This window comes from Aotus nancymaae, unplaced genomic scaffold, assembly GCF_030222135.1.
Source record: "Aotus nancymaae isolate 86718 unplaced genomic scaffold, 86718_ANA_hifiasm-v0.15.2.pri h1tg000059l, whole genome shotgun sequence".
In the NCBI taxonomy this organism is placed as follows: Eukaryota; Metazoa; Chordata; class Mammalia; order Primates; family Aotidae; genus Aotus; species Aotus nancymaae.
In genome coordinates, this window is record NW_026988473.1 from 61,336,001 (window position 1) to 61,353,619 (window position 17,619).

At 40.3% G+C, this 17,619-nt stretch overlaps 1 long non-coding RNA gene across 1 annotated transcript in view; it reads right to left on the reverse strand.

Annotated features, from left to right (window-relative positions):
- Positions 1-545: 545 nt before the first annotated feature.
- The window catches only part of LOC110568461 (uncharacterized), a 73,934-nt gene continuing 56,860 nt past the window's right edge, over positions 546-17,619 (reverse strand). Inside the window, exon 3 of the long non-coding RNA XR_010338374.1 lies at positions 546-1,896. This is a non-coding gene — a long non-coding RNA (uncharacterized LOC110568461). The remainder of the gene's footprint in view (positions 1,897-17,619) is intronic.

A 17,619-nucleotide genomic window follows, 5' to 3' on the forward strand; every position in this document is an offset into this window, starting at 1 on the left:
CTCCAACAGGGAGAGAAACTTAATTGCTGTGCCCTGTTGGGCACCCTTGGGCCAGAGGCCATGTGCTGCCATTTGCCCATCCACCCTGAAAATAGAAGGCAGAGGCTGACATTCCCAAACCCCAGGAGTGACTGTGGGGAAAGGAGGCATAATTTCCTCTACCCTCAGAAGTACAAGGACAAAAAAGCTTAGAAGTGAAGGAGAAAAATATTTTTTGGCTTGCATCTTACCCTTCCTCAAGCCCCATGTCTGGGCACCAAAATATTGCAGAATATTGTTCCTTAGTTCAGCTAAAACCAGGTTCTTGTCATAAGCCAGGAAAATGTAGGCACACTGAAGGGTGAGTACAGAGGATTTTATCGGACAAAAAGGGAAAAAAAGCAAAAAAAAAAAACAAAACAAACACCACACACACACACACTCCACAAATGAGATAGAGTCCTGCTAACAGGTCCCCACCTCACAGACTGAATATCCCACCACATAGGAACTGAAGAGGCCAGGCTTCTCCGCCTCCCTGTGGCTCCACCCTGTTCCATGCTGTGAGCATGCTCAGATGAGGTCCTGGGTAGGTTCCCTCATCTGCACAAAAGGATCTGATGTAAACACTTGTGGGGCGGTTTAGAGATCCTCCAGTGACCCCCTTTTATTTGCCTAGGTATTTGGCTGCCTCAGTACTTAGTTATTTCCCCCTAATTGCCAATTTTCAAAGTAAGGATTAGATATAGCCAATGGTATTCAATAAGTTTGCTTATTTATTTATTTGTTTTGGCACTCTTTCCCCTCATGCACACATTGGGTTTTTACGTATTCTATGTATTTCAACTGTATTCAGTCACTACTTTTTCAGAAACTTAAATTATCCCATCTTTGGCCAGCTGGAGCCCCTTCCTGTTGGTTCTTGGGTTATTTGTATACAACCCACTGATCTTTGATAACTTTGCAGCTTTTAGCTCATTAAGATAGTCTAGCCTCATTTTGTACACGTACCACCGTAGCCTTGGAATCAGCCATCCAAGAAGTTCTGATTCCTTTTCATGGGAAATGTCATTTAGGGACCACAATCTGGTCACTAGAAGTTGCTCATTGCTCATGGGTTTTTTATACTTCTAGGCCTTTCTGAAAAGTACAAAAATAGGATATATGTACTTTAAAATGGAATAAAAAAACCTTGACATTTACACTGATATTTCTAATTCAAATTTATATTGATTTATTTATATTAATGTCTTTGATTTTATAATCTCTTCTCTTACACTGAAAATCTTGGTTCCTAACAATATTAACATAATTACAATATAATTATTACTTTATCTTAAACTATATAGAAAATAGTTTAAAAATACTAATGTAAAGACTACCATACCCAGCCTAAGTCATCCATTCTGATGGATATCTATTATTATCTCTCGGAACCTAGCACCTTTTGAACACCCTTTTGATGTTTGGAAAATTTTCCTGTTTCGAGTCCCACCAAGTTAGAAGGCAGAATACTTATTCCTCCTCTCCTTCCTTTGCAGCTAGGACACAGGGATGTGATTGGGCTCCTCCGATCACATGCACTTGTGAGAAGTTGGTGAAAGGGGCAATATAAGAGTTAGTTCCTGACACAGAAGTGACATTGATGCCTTCAGCAGCAGCAGTTACAGTCATATTGAGCTCCTTGCAGGATAGTCGCTGAGTGGTAATGGGCAGTGGCTGTGGATTTCTCATCAGGTCAATTGCGCTACATAATTGGGGGTGATTTTCTTGGAGACTTAACCTCATGATTGTTTCTTCAAGCCTTCTCAACAATTCTGAGTCAACCAATGGTCTTTTAATAAACCCTTTTTCTGCTTCATCTGTCACCATCAGCTTCTGTCACTTCCAGCCAGGAAACAGTTGACACAGCAGATCCTGGAGGTCAGAAGGGGATAATTTTAGGCATCACAGAGGCCTGATCATCCTCTTTCTCTCCCACCCTTCTCTGCCTTCACTGTAAGAGTGCTTGTGAGTTCTGGGATAGAAGGAACTGCGGTATAATGAAAATAACTGGGTCATTAGGGGCCCAGCAGCTCCTCCGCAGGAAAACCCTTTGAAAACGATTGGGTCGTCAGAAGCAGAGGGTGCTTCCTTGATTTCTGGAGGGGAAGAGGGTCAGCTGTTGGTAGTTGAGATGAGATCAGCAGGGACCCAGCAGAGCTTCTGGGATCCAAAGAGCAGAAGGATGGTGAGATCAACAGACTGAGCATCAGACTAAATCCCTATCCCCATCCCAAAGGCTCTTTGAAGGAACAATTGGAGCAGGAAGTCCTGAGGAAAAAATAAAACTTGCAAATAATAAAAAAGGTGGGTCTAAAGAACCAGCATTGTGATCATCCTTTTTTTTCTTTCTTTTCTTTTTTTTTTTTTTTTTGATACAGAGTTTCACTTTCATCACCCAGGCTGGAGAACAATGTCATGATCTCAGCTCACTGCAACCTCCACCTCCCGGGTTCAAGCAATTCTTGTGCCTCAGCCTCCTGAGTAGCTGGGAGTACAAATGTGCACCACCAAAACCTGGCTAATTTTGTATTTTTAGTAGAGATGGGATTTCACTACATTGGTCAGGCTGACCTCAAATTCCTGTCCTCAGGTGATCTGCCTGCCTCGGCCTCCCAAAGTGCTGGGATGACAGACAGGCGTGAACCACCATGCCAAGCCTGACTTGGGGTAATCTTGCAAGTGGATCCATCTGGATCCAGTGGCAGGCTAGACCAGGTCACATGTACTAAGGCTGCTAACCTGTCATTCATAGCAAATATTTCCCTTCAGATTGTCATTTGTCCCTTCATCTTGTATTTGTTGACACAGATATTTTAACTTTATTTTTAGTCAATTCTACTGATATTTTTCTTTGTGATAGCTTCCATTGCTTTTATGTTTAGTTTCTTCCTTTTCCAAAAATATGTTCAATTTCTCTTATGTTTTCTTTCAATTTTAAAGATGGTTTTTATTTATTTATTATTATTATTATTATTTTGAGATGGAGTCTCGCTCTGTCACCCAGGCTGGAGTGCAATGGCGCAATCTCAGCTCACTGCAACCTCTGCCCCCGGGGTTCAAACGATTCTCCTGCCTCAGCCTCCTGAACAGCTGAGATTACAGGCACGTGCCACCAAGCCCAGCTAATTTTTGTATTTTTAGTAGAGACGGGGTTTCACCATGTTGGTCAGACTGGACTCGAACTCCTGACCACGTGATCCACCCGCCCTGGCCTCCCAAAGTGCTGGGATTACAGGTGTGAGCCACCGTGCCTGGCCTTTTATTTATTTATTTATTTTTTGAGATGGAGTCTCTCTGTCCCCCAGGCTGGAGTGCAGTGGCATGATCTAGGTTCATTGCACCTCCGTCTCCTGGGTTCAAGCGAGTCTCCCGCTTCAGCTTCCCGAGTAGCTGGGACTACAGGCGCTCACTACCACCCTCAGCTAATATTTGTATTTTTAGTAGAGATGGGGTTTCACTATGTTGGCCAGGCTGGTCTCAAACTCCTAACCTCATGATTCACCTGCCTCAGCCTCCCAAAGTGCTAGGATTACAGGCATGAGCTACCACGTCCAGCTGCTAAAAATGGTTTTATTTTTTACATTTAATCATTTATTCCATCTATAATTCATTTTCTTTTGTTAGATGTAAGAATTGTGAATATGTTTTTAAAATAGGTTCTTCAGCTGGGCACAGTGGCTCATGCCTGTAATCCTAGTACTTTGGGAGGCCGAGGAGAGTGAATCACCTGAGGTTAGGAGTTCAAGACCAGCCTGGCCAATATGGTGAAACCCCATCTCTACTGAAGATATAAAAATTAGCCAAGCATGGTGGCACACACCTGCAATACCATCTACTCAGGAGGCTGAGGCAGAAGAATCGCTTGAACCCAGGAGGCAGAGGTTGCAGTGAGCTGAGTTTGTACCATTGCACTCCAGCCTGGGTGTCAGAGTTAGACTCCATCTCAAAAATAAATAGGCCAGGCGCAGTGGCTCATGCCTGCAAGCCCAGCATTTTGGGAGGCTGAGGCAGGCAGATCACCTGAGGTCAGGAGTTTGAGACCAGCCTGGGTAATATGGTGAAATCCTGTTTCTACTAAAAATACAAATATTAGCCAGGTGTGGTGGTGTACACCTGTAATCCCAGCTACTCAGGAGGCTGAGGCAGGAGAATCACTTCAACCTGGGAGGCAGAGGTTGCCGTGAGCCGAGATCGCACCATTGCACTCCAGCTTGGGAAACAAGAGCAAAACTCCATCTGAATGAATAAATAAACAGGTTCTTTATATACAAAACTTAGTTCAAGAAGGATTAAGGACTTAAAAGTAAAACCTAAAACTATAAAAATCCTAGATGAAAACCTAAGAAATACCCTTCTGGACTCAGCCTTGACAAAGAATTGATGACTAAGTTATTGAAAACAATTGCAATACAAACAAAAATTGGCAAATGGGACTTAGTTAAACTAAAGAGCTTCTGCACAGCAAAGGAAACTATCAACAGAGTGGACAACCTACAAAATAGGAGAAAATACTTGCAAAGTATGCATCTGACAAAGGCCTAATATCCAGAATCTATCAGGAACTTAAATCAACAAGCAAAAAACAAATAACCCCATTAAAAAGTGGGCAAAAGACACTTTTCTTCTCAAAAGAAGCCATATAAGCAGCCAACAAACACATGAAAAAATGCTCAACATCACTAATCATCAGAGAAATGCAGATTAAATCCACAATGATGTACCATCTCACACAAGTCAGAATGGCTATTATCAAAAAGTCAAAAAACAAAAGATGTTTTTGAGGCTGCAGAGAAAAGGAAATGCTTGTACACTGTGTTGGTAGGAATGTAAATTCATTCAGCCACTGTGGAAAGCAATTTGAAGACTTCTCAAAGAACTAAAAATAGAACTCTCATTTGACCCAGAAATCCCATCACTGGGCATATAACCAAAGGAAAATAAATCATTCTACCAAAAAAACACATGCACTCATATGTTCATCACAGGGCTGTGCACAATAGCAAAGAAATGGTATCAACCTAGGTGCCCAGCAATGGTGTACTGAATAAAGAAAATGCCATACATACACACTATGGAATATGACAAGGCCATAAAAAATTACAAAATTATGTTCTCTGCAGCAACATGCATACGGCTGGAGGCCATTATCCTCAGCAAATTAATGCAGAACAGAAAGTCAAATGGATGTTCTTACTTACAAGTGGGAGTGAAACACTGGGTACATATGGACATAAAGATGGGAACAACAGACACTGCAGGCTGCTAGACAGGTGAGAGAAAGGTGCAAGGGTGGAAAAACTATCTGTATGGTACTATGCTCACTACCTGGGTGATGGGGTCAATTATACCCCAAACCTCAGCATCATGCAATATATCCATTGAGCAAACATGCACATGTACCCCCGAATCTAAAATAATAGTTGAAAGCTTTTAAAAAAGGTTCTTATCCTTAAGAGATGCATACTAAAATATATAATATCTGAGATTTATGTCAAAATAATGCAATGGTCAAGGAGAGGGAAGGATATAAATAAAACAATTTTTGGCTGGGACTTGTTAATTATTGAAGCTGGATGATGGGCACATGAGGGTTTATCATTCTATTCTTTCTACTTTTAAAATATGCATTAATATATGAATTTTTCCATAATAAAATGTTTTTCAAAATGAGAATTTAAAAAATATAATGACAGTGAAGTGGCAATGGGAATTGTACATTTTTCCAATTGGGTGAAGTCCCAGTTTTTCAGAGTGTTGTGTTTGGACCAGATCACAGTCTTGTATAATCTGGCTGCACCTTGCCAGTGTCAGAGGACATCAACAACAGCCAATCTTTACTGAGATCCTTCTGTGTGTCAAGTCCAATCAGAGAGAAGGGTTCTTTTATACCAATAGAGAGACAGAGAGAGATGTTCAATGTACTGGTAATAAAAATAGGAGAATGAAATCATTGCCTCCACAGAAAGGCCCCAATGAATCTTTCAAAATAAACGCATATTATTTGTGTGATTTTTCAATTATACCTTTATCAAGAAAAGAATAAAACATAATCAGACCATGGTGTATATTGCTGTTTAAAATGCTCCACTAATGTTCTAATTGTCATCAGGACAAAGGCCCTTAGCCATGCCTGCCTCACATCTGGAGTTTTCCTCCTTCCCCAGCTCCATCTCCTGCCCATCCCCACATACTTTAAATTGAGCTACAGGAAGGGACTTACAGTTCCCAGAACATGCCCCCTGGAGTTTGCACTCCACCAGAGAAGTTTCATTCATTCATCTGCATTCATCGATCTCCTAGCATGACTCATGCCACCTGCATACCATGCTTGTTCTCTTCCCTACCTGGACTGCCCTTCTCCCTCATCAGTTTCATTCTTCAAGTTTCATCTTACTTGTCATCTTCTTTGAGAAACTTTCTTTGAACCCAAGCTGAGCAAGCTTGCCCTCTTCTGTATTCTCTGTGTAGGGGAGGGTTAGAGGAAAGAAGGGCACACATCTTATTTCTCCCACTAAATTCTGAGGTTAGGGCTAAAATCCTGTTTATTCACAGTATGTGGCCCAAGGCCTGAGTCATACTAGAAGATCAGTGAGTGCTTGATGAATGAATGAATGAAGCTTCCTCACTAAAATGTAAACCCACAGGGCAAGAATTTTTGTTTTGTTTTGCTTTCTCTTTAGCAGATGGGACAGTACCTGACACACAAGTATTTGTCAAAATAATTAAAATTACCTGTCAAAGAAAAAGCAACATGTCTATGTTAAGGTTCACATCGAAACTAACCATTTGCTGGTTGTCAGCCTATCTGTGGATTACTAGAAGACTTTGACCTTGAGCTTAAAAACAAATTAAAGACAAAAAGTGTTTTGAAGGTTGAATACAATGAAATGTTTTTCAAACTTTACTGAGTTAGTAACTTGGATTTAAAAGTGTGAAATAGGTCAGGCACTGTAGCTCACTTCTGTAATCCCAACATGTTGGGAGGTCAAAGTGGGCAGGTTGCTTTAGCCTAAGAAATTGGGACCAGCCTGGGTAACATGGCAAAATCCCAAATCTACCCCCCGCCAAAAAAAATGCTGGGTGGCATGCACCTGTAGTCCCAGCTACTAAGAGGCTGAGGCTGGAGGATCACTTGAGCCTTGGAGGCAAATCACACCACTGCACTCCAGCCTGGGTGACAACCTGTCTCAAAAAAAAAAAAGGCGGGGGAAAAGCATGAAATTAAAACATCTCTAAGTCCAAGAGTGATTGGGACTTTTTTTTTTTTTGAGACAGAGTCTCACCCTTGTTGCCCAGGCTGGAGTACAGTGACAGGATCTCAGCTTACTGCAACCTCCACCTCTCAGGTTCAACCAATTCTTCTGCTTCAGCCTCTGGAGTAGCTGGGACTACAGGCGTGCACCACCACACCCAGATAATTGTTATATTTTTCATAGAGACATAGTTTCACCATATTGGCTAGGCTGGTCTCGAACTCCTGACCTTGTGATCTGCCTGCCTAAGCCTCCCAAAGTGCTGGGATTACAGGCATGAGCCACCATACCCAGCCAAGGAGCAGGCCATTTTCTATGTGGCCATATTATTGACTGAAAGGAAAAAAAAAAAAGAAATACATGCAGCCAGGGAGCAACTCATGATTTCCCACAACAGGAACAGCCAGGACGCAAGGAAAGCCTTACATCATGAATGACATCACCTTAGTGACCTAATTTCTAGAGGACAATGGAATAATTTCTTCTTGCCCAAGCCTTGCAGCAGCTTGGACCAGCAACTTCATAGTGGGATGATGGGAGGGCTCCATGGACAAAGGACAATTGTTGGGCTTTCCTTGACAGAAGAGTGGTTTACAAAGTGATCTTTCTCTGGAGTCTGCCTGGGATGAACTGTACACCACATGACAGGTGTTCTTACATAACTAAGGCAGAAGTGGATTCAATTGGGTTTATTTTCTTTTTGAAACCATCTTTCTCTGGAACTGTCCTCTCTAAAAGTGACTAGAACAACAGGAGGGAAAAGTGAGATCTTGAACTCCCCAGGGAATCAAGGTGGCATTTCCTTCCCCTTTCTTTCCTCATCTACCTTTGCATGCTTGGCATCTGCTGGGACCTCTTTGAAGAGGAGGTTTTATTCCCCTGCTTTCTTTCAGAATCCTGCCTCACATAATCTTTACTAGCTCTTCATAAAGAAAACTAGGACTCCCACTTATTTTATCCAATCCACCACTACATCCAGCCTTGAAAACAGTACGCAGCCTATTATTCTCTAACGGGGACAAATAGCAGGATGGAGTTGGACTATTTTCCATGAGACTGATTTTTGCTAATCTAACACATTTATTCTCTGACACCCTTTCATGGCCAATTGAGAAGTGGTACCCAGAAAGACAGTAATGCAACTTAGAAATGTATGAAAAATTGATAATGTTGAGATCTTAATTGAGGTGAAATAACCCAATAACTTGTGGAGGGACATTAAGATCATTTTGTAGTATTAGTAAAATATACACGACACATATCCTTCTACCCAAAAACTCTGCTCTAGGATTCTAGCTTACAGAAATACACCAGGGAGCAAAGGTATATGAGTAATATTGCTTATTGAACTACAACTATAGAAGCACATGAAATGACACACTAAAAGAGACACACTATGTATTGTAATGTGGAAAAAGTAAAGTACAGAACAATATGTATGTGTGTGGTTTCATTTTTGTTAAAAAATACCATATGTGGATGCATATACCTGTATATATTTATAGACATAAAGAAAAAGCCTAGAAATATACACATTAAAGTCTCATAGTAGCTCCTTTTTCTGGAGAGTGAGATTGGGGAGTGTGGTAAGGAGATATTTCACTCTATTTTATACACTCTGGATTATTTAAATCTATTTTAAAAACCAGTAAAGGAAATTAAGAATAAGTGGATTGGTATAAGGTAGTTAATTTTTTGTTTTCTTTATTTTTTTGAGACAGGTTCTTACTCTGTTGCTCAGGCTGGCATGCAGTGGCATGATCTCAACTCACTGCAACCTCCACCTCCCAGGTTCAAGAGATCCTTCCATCTCAGCCTCCTGCGTAGCTGGGATGGCAGGTGTGTGCCACCACACCGGGTTAATTTTTGTATTTTTTGTAGAGATAGGGATTTACCATGTTGCCCAGGCTGGTCTCAAACTCCTGAGCTCAAGCATTCCTGAGCTCAAGCAATCCACCCACCTCAGCCTCTCAAAGTGTTGGGATTACAGGAATGTGCCACCACACTGGGCCTGCATAGTTATTTATAGAGCATTTATTTTGCGCCAGGCACACGATAGACACTTTATATATATCACCTCGCATGTCCCTCCAGTCTTCTGGTGGGACCAGTCTTCTGATGTAGGTAATGTTATCCCTATTTACAAGTGAGAAAACAGATTCAGAGAAGTAACTTGCCCAAGGTAACAGAGGTAGTAAGTAACAGAGACAGGGTTCAAACTCAGACCTATCTGATTCCAAAGCCAAGATCTTTCCATTGGTCTGACAATGCTCTCATATGATACAGTCCTGGCCCAGTAGATGGGCTTATTAACATTGCCACATTGCCACTGAATGTTAGGTTTATTTTTCAGAAACTTATGGAAAATTGTATATATAAAAATTAAAAGTATAATGAATCCATGTGCTCATTATCACCCAGAGTCAATATTGATTAATACTCTGTGTCATTGTTTTATCTATACACACAAATACTTTTTTTTTCTTTTTGAGACAGAGTCTCACTCTGTCACCCAGGCTGGAGTACATGCAGCAGCTCAATCACAGCTCACTGCAGTTTCGACCTCCCAGGCTCAAGTAATCCTCCCACGCTCAAGTAATCCTCCCACCTCAGCCTCCCACGTAGCTGGAACTACAGGTGAGCGCCACCATGCTCAGCTAATTTTTTCTATTTTTTGTAGAGACAAAGTCTCACTATGCTGCTTAGGCTGGTCTCGAACTCCTGGGCTCAAGTGATCCAACAGTCATGGGCCACCCTACCCGGGCTATCCCCATAAACACATTTTTGGGAGAGTATTTTAAAGTAAATTTAAGGTATATCATTTCATCATCAATATTTCAATCTCTAAAAATAAGAACTTAAGAAAACATAACCATAATGCCATTATCACACATAATAAATTTCACAATAATTCCTTATTATCTAATACCCAATTCATGTAATTTTCCCACATCGTCTCCCAAAAAACATCTTTTTTTGTTTGTATGTGTTATGTATCTATCTCTCTCTCTTTTTTTTTTTTTTTTTTTAAGAGACAGGGTCTTCTTCTGTTGCCCAGGCTCTGGAATGCAGTGGCACAATCATAGCTCACTGCTGCCTCAAACTTCTGGGCTCAGGTGATTCTCTCACCTCAGCCTCCACAGGCACATGCCATTATGCTGGCTAATTTTTAAATTTTTGGTAGAGGTGAGGTCTTGCTATGTTGAGCAGACTGGTCTCAAATTTTTGGCCTCAAGCAATCCTCCCACCTCAGCCTCTCAAAGTGCTAGGATTACAGGCATAAGCCACCACACTCGATCTCTCTTAAGTCTTTAAGGCTTCTTTTTTTTTTTTTTTTTTTGAGACAGAATCTCCCTCTGTCACCAGGCTGGAGTGCAGTTGCACGACCTTGACTCACTGCAACCTCCACCTCCCAGGTTCAAGTGATTATCCTGCCTTACCCTCCTGAGTAGCTGGGATTACAGGCGCCTGCCACCATGCCCAGGTTTTTTTTTGTATTTTTAGTAGAGACGGGGTTTCACCATGTTAGCCAGGATGGTCTTGTTCTCCTGACCTCGTGATCCGCCCGCCTCAGCCTCCCAAAGTGCTGGGATTATAGGCATGAGCCACCGTGCCTACCCAAGTCTTCTTGAATCTATACTTTTCCTGCTCTCTTTTTCTTCATACCATTTATCTCTTGAAGAAATTGAGTCATTTGTCTTGTAGAATTTCCCATCTTTTTTATTTGATATTTTATATCCTTATGGTGTCAATTTGCATGCTTCTTGGTTTCTCATATTTCTCACAAACCAGTGGTTAGAAAATTGTTAAATTCAGGTTCAATTATTTTGGCAAGAATGTTTCTTAAGTAGTGTTGCATACTTCCTACTACATCATATCAGGAGACAATTACTGTCTGACTGTCCCACTGTAATACTGTGAAGGTGGTACAGTAGGTTTAAAAGTTATCAGTCTCATCTATCTATTACAAAGTTTCTTATCAACTATTCACCTAATAATTTTAGCAACCACTGATGATTTTTGCCTAGATCTGTTTTTTTTTTTTTTTTAAGGGATTAAGTTCATTTTTAATCCTGCAAGACAGGTATTTTAAAACACCATCCTGAGACGGGAGCTAACTCTCAGAAATATATATTTTATGACCCATTGTGTATTTCCCCAAGAATAATTGAGTTTTAGCCTTATTTTCCTAAGACTGTCAGTATTCTGCTGCCCCATAAGGCCCATTTAGAATCATTTTGCCACTTAGAGTCACATTTTTATTAGTCTATTTGGAATTTTCATCCATGCTGTAATTCCTGAATAATTCATAAAAAGGAAGAAGGCGGGAGGGGACACAGAAAAGATATCATATTGCCAGTCCTGATAAATGCCCGGTAAGCCATTTAAACATCTTTGAGTCCTTTTAAACTTCATGCCCAAAGTTATCTTTTACATTAGAAAAAGATGTTATTTTAGTCTCAGTGATTCTATGTCTGCTTTTTTTTTTTTTTTTTTTTTGAGATGGAGTCTTGCTGTGTTGCTCAGGCTGGAGTAGCACAGTGGCATAATCTGGGCTCGCTGCAACCTTTGCCTCCTGGGTTCAAGTGATTCTCCTGCCTCAGCCTCCCGAGTAGCTGGGATTATAGGCACACACCAACATACCTGGCTAATTTTTGTATTTTTAGTAGAGATGGGGTTTCACCATGCTGGCCAGGTTGGTCTTGAACTCCTGACCTCAGGTGATCTGCCCACCTCAGCCTCCCAAAGTGTTGGGATTACAGGTGTGAGCCACCACGCCCAGCCTGTCTGTTCTTATTTACTCCACATTCACTGTAGCCTCTGTCCTGGGCCAAGTTCTGAAGGTAAACAGAGGGGAAGACCCAGGTCCTGTCCTCCAGGGGTTCACAATCACCTACCCTGATGTAACAGAGATGTCTAGAAGGCTCTAGGAGTACAGGAAAGAGACACTCCCAGACTACAGAATCAGGGACAGCATCTCAAAGGAGATGTTTAGCAGAGTTTTGAAAGACAAGCAGAAAGTAAGGGGAGGGCATTCCAAGAAAAGAGAAACCCATACAAAGGCAAGGAGATGGGAAAGAATAGGCCCTTTCAGAGCACTGCACGTGGTATTGAATGACTGGAGAGCAAGGTTTATAGGGAGTAGCAGTTGTGCTGGAGCAGTGACAGGGGTAGGCCATGAGGAGCCAGGCCAAAGAGTTAGGATGTCCCTGAAGGACTTACAGCATAAGAATGGCAGAGTCTGATTCATCTTGTATATCTTTTTCCCCAGCACATTTTCTTCCTCTTTTTTCTTATTGAAGTGAAATTTACATAACATAAAATTAACTTTTTTAAGCTGAACAATACAGTGGCATTGAGTACATTCATAATGTTGTACAACCACCCCCTCTATCCAGTTCTAAAACATTTTCACCACCCTAAAAGGAAATTCTATACCCATTAAGCAATTACTCCCCATTCCCCTCTCCTCCAAGCCCCTGATAACCACCAGACAGCTTTCTATCCCTGTGGATTGACCTATCCACTCAGTACTTTCTTCCTTTTAAAATTTATGCAAGTAAAATGGATTTATTGTAAAAGAATCAAGATAGAGATGAACAGAAAGAGAAAACTAAATATTGCTATCATCTTAGTATCATGGGTAAATTTTGTATGCGGTGTATCCTGCTAAACAATTTTCTAAGGCTTCTCCCTCTCCGCTCTTCCGTGTGTCACCCAAGTCCCATGTATTTCACAAGGTCCTCCAACCTTCTGGAGTCTCCTCAACCTTTGATATTATAAAATAATTGGCCAGGCGCAGTGGCTCATGCCTGCAATCTCAGCACTTTGGGAGGCCGAGGCAGGCACATCACCTGAGGTCGGAAGTTTGAGACCAGTCTGACCAACATGGAGAAACTCCATCTCAACTAAAAATATAAAATTAGCCAGATATGGTGGTGCATACCTGTAATCCCAGTTACTTGGGAGGCTGAGGCAGAATCTCTTGAACCTGGGAGATGGAGGTTGGAGTAAGCTGAAATCAGGCCATTGCCCTCCAGCCTGGGCAACAAGAGTGAAACTCCATCTCAAAAAAGAAAAAAAAAAAAAGAGAGAGATAAAAGAATCCTGCTCAAACCCCTATCCTATGAATGTCACAAGACCCAAGTCCCTACCAGTATCTCTGAAGGGTCTCATATTGGGCCAAAGGTATGTTTCTTTTGATCAAACTCTACCTCTGATTTTCTGCCTTGATCTCTACCCCTCATTATACTTCCTGGGCACCTTGCCCCTTCTTCTACAGTGTATCACCCTGTTGGATACTTCCTCAATGTCTTCTCTTCCCAAAAGATGGCCTAAATATGATTGTGTGCTTAGCAAACTTTTAGGAAACATTTGGAGGCTAGAGGGGATAGCTTATATTGAAGCTCAGAGAACATCTTGAAACCAAGTATTGAAGAGCAGTTCTTTTAAGAGTGCACCAGTCATTCCTGGCACTGGACAGTTCTCACTGGCCATGCCTCCACCAGCTGCCCACCCTCTCCCCTTCCTCCCCTTTTCATTTTCCAGATTTAATCTCCTCTAGCTGTAAACTCCAAAGCACTTATTTCCAATTCCCATTTCCTTTTGTGCAAGGCAATTTGTTGCTCCTTTTGTTTGCTCCAACTGACAGATTCTAAATTATTCTGCTAACTCACTAGAGCCAGCTTGTGAGACTAACATTTTCCCCACTACTGGCTGCATTTCCAGATTGCCTTGTTATTTTAAATGTCCTTCCTTAATTTGTCCAGGAGGTTTTCAGAGTTTGTTGTTGATGTAGTTTTTAACTTTTATTTTAAGTTCAGAGCTACATGTGCAGGTTTGTTATACAATTCACAGGGCTTTATCATACAGATTATTTTGTCACCCAGGTAATAAGCATAGTACCCAATAGGTAGTTTTTGGTCCTCTCCCTCTTCCCTCCCTCCACCCTCAAGTAGGCCCCAGTGTCTGTTACTTGTTTCCTTCTTTGTATCCATGTGGACTCAGTGTTTAGCTCCCGCTTCTAAGTGAGAACATGTGCTATTTGGTTTCTGGTCCTGCTTTAATTTGCTTAGGATAATGGCTTCCAGCTCCATCTATGTTGAGTTTTCAGGTTCTTACTGGAAAACCCCCAATAAAATACTAAGTAAATAGGCGGGGGGTGGTGGCTCATGCCTGTAATCTCAGCACTTTGGGAGGCTGAGGTGGGTGGATCACTTGAGGTCTGGAGTTCAAGACCAGCCTGGCCAACATTGTGAAACCTCGTCTCTACTAAAAATACAAAAATTAGCCGGGAATGGTGGCATGTGCCTGTAATCCCAGCTACTCACAAGGCTGAGGCAGGAGAACTGCATGAACCCAGGAAGTGGAGATTGCAGTGAGCCAAGATTGCACCACTGCACTGCAGGCTGAGTGACAAAGCAAGACTCCATCTCAAAAAAACAAAAAAAAAAAAACAAAACTAAGTAGATAAATATATCCTTCTTTAAAATTTTTTTTTGTTCCTACCCATTCTTTGACTTCTGTTGAAATGGCCACATATATACACCCCCCATTTTTGGTCACTTAAGTTTCCACTTCTTTATTATTATAGGCAGCACACCATGATATATATTAAGAAGATTAGTAGAATATGCGTGTGTGTGTGTGTGTGTGTGTGTGTGTATCCTTATTTCTTGGCAATACATTCTTAGTAGTAGAATACCCTCTATAAGGACTGTATATATTTATAGACCTAGGAATGTTTGACAGTGCCTGAATCTCCAAACTCTTCTTTATAGTGCATATATTAATCCCTGTTTTTCTCTTTGTGGTTTTAATTTGCATTTTTTTGACTAAAGGTGAAGGTGATAAATGCTTGAGGTGACAGATATCCCAATTACACTGATTTGATCATTATGTCTTGTATGTTTGTATCAAAATATCACATTACTTCATAAGTATATACAACTATTATGTACCCACAAAAATTTTAAACACTAAAAAATAAATAAAAGAAGTTGAACATTTTTTATGTTTATTGGCTATCTTGGTTTTTTTTTTATGTAAAACCCCTTTTGTAGTCAATAGTATATTTTCTTTTTAATTTAATTTTGTTTTTAGGCTAGTCAAGTGAAGCAGTGTGAGTGAAGAAGTATTTTCATTTATTGATTTGAAGAAAGTCTTTGAAAGTTAAAGAAAATAATCTTTGGTCTGGATGTGGTGGCTCAAGCCTGTAATCTCAACACTTTGGGAGGCTAAAGTGGGAGGATCACTCGAGCCCCAGAGTTTAAGACGAGCTTGGGCAACATAGTGAGACTCTGTCTCTACAAAAAAAATGAAAAAGTTAGCTGGGCATGGTGGCACATGCCTGTAGTCCAAGCTACTTGGAGGCTAACGCAGGAGGATCACTTGAACCCAAGAGTTTGAGGCTGCAGTGAGAAGTAATCCTCTGCACTCCAGCCTCAGCAACAGAGTGAAACTCTGCCAAAGAAGAGAAGAACAACAAAAAGAAAGAATCTTTGGTTAAGGATACTTTCCTCCAATGTAATTTGTCTTTCAATTTAGTTTATGATAAATTTTACTACAGAAAAATTTTACATTTTCATATAACCAGATCTATCATCCTTTATATTTTAAGCCTTTAGTTTCATGTTTAGAAAGTCATCCCTCACCCCCAAAGTTTTATAAATATTCACCTGTATTTTCTTCTACTTACATTATAATTTTTAATCCTTCTGGAATTTATCTTAGTGTACTATGTAAGTTTGGATTTAACTTTGTTTTAATGATTAGACAATTCATCTTCACACTCTCTCCACTGACATGAGGCAAATTTATTATATTCTAAACTCATACCCATTTGGATGTATTTCTGAACTGTCTCTTTTTTAGCTAAAACAGCAATGTTTTTGTTATTATATCTTCCTAGTTCACATTAATATCTGATAGGAAAAGAACTTTTCACTACTGTTCTTCCTAAAAGTGTGCTTGACATTCTTCATTTGTTTATTTTCTAAATAAATCTTAAAATAGTTTATTTTCACATTCTAAAAATTTTCCTAGGTATTTTTATTGGGATTTTGTTAAATTTATAGGTTTGGCCAGGCACAGTGGCTCATACCTGTAATCCCAACACTTTGGGAGGCCTAGGCAGGCAGATCACCTGAGGTCAGGAGTTTGAGACCAGCCTGGTTAACATGGTGAAACCCTATTTCTACTAAAAATACAAAAAATTGGCTGAGCATGGTGGCACACACCTGTGATCCCAGCTACTCTGGAGGCTGAGGCAGAGAATAACTTAAACCCAGGAGGCAAAGGTTTGCAATGAGCCAAGATCACACCCTTGCACTCCAGCTTGGGCAACAAGAGAAAATTCCATTCTCAAAAAAAAAAAAAAAAATTATAGGTTTAACTTGAGGGAATTTAATAACTTTACAATGTTATTTTTTCTAATACAGAAATGTAGACTGTCTCTCCCTGTATTTGAATTTCTTTTTAGATTTCATGGCAAAGTTTTGTAGATATGTACATTTATCATTAAGTTTATTTCTAGGTGTTTTGATTTTTTTGTTTGTTTGTTTGTTTTTGAGACAGAGTTTTACTCTTGTTGCCCAGACTGGAGTGCAATGGTGCAATCTCAGCTCACCGCAACCTCCACCTCCCGGGTTCAGGTGATTCTCCTGCCTCAGCCTCCTGAGTAACTGGGATTACAGCCATGAGCAACCACACTCAGCTAATTTTGCATTTTTAGTACAGATGGGGTTTCTCCATGTTGGTCAGGCTGGTCTTGAACTCCTAACCTCAGGTGATCCATCTGCCTAGGCCTCCCAAAGTGCTGGGATTACAGGCATGAGCCACTGTGCCCCGCCTGATTTTTTTTTTATTGCTGTCACATGAGTTCTTTTTTCCAATATCTATCTTAACAAAGTATTGCTGATATATAAGAAAGCTATTAGTTTTTAATATTTCTGTTATAATTCCCAAACTTTCTGAATGTCTTAATTCTAATAGTTTTTCAAGCAACTATATCATCTTGGAATAATGATAATTTTATCTTTTTCTACAAAATATGTATACATCCCTCATTTCCTTTTCTTATTACATTGATAAGCACTTCCAGAATGTTAAATAATGGTAATTATAGTTGAATTACTAACATTAATGGAAATGCTTCTAATGTTTTATTGCTAAGTATAATATTGGCTATTGGTTTGAAATCAATATTCTTTAACATATAAAATGTTAATGATGATTTTTCTTAAATCAAAAATGTATGTTGAGAGGAGTGACATTAACTATGTGGCAGAGTAGGAAGATCTACAAACTCCATCCCTTTCAAAAGCAGAAGGAAAACTGGAAA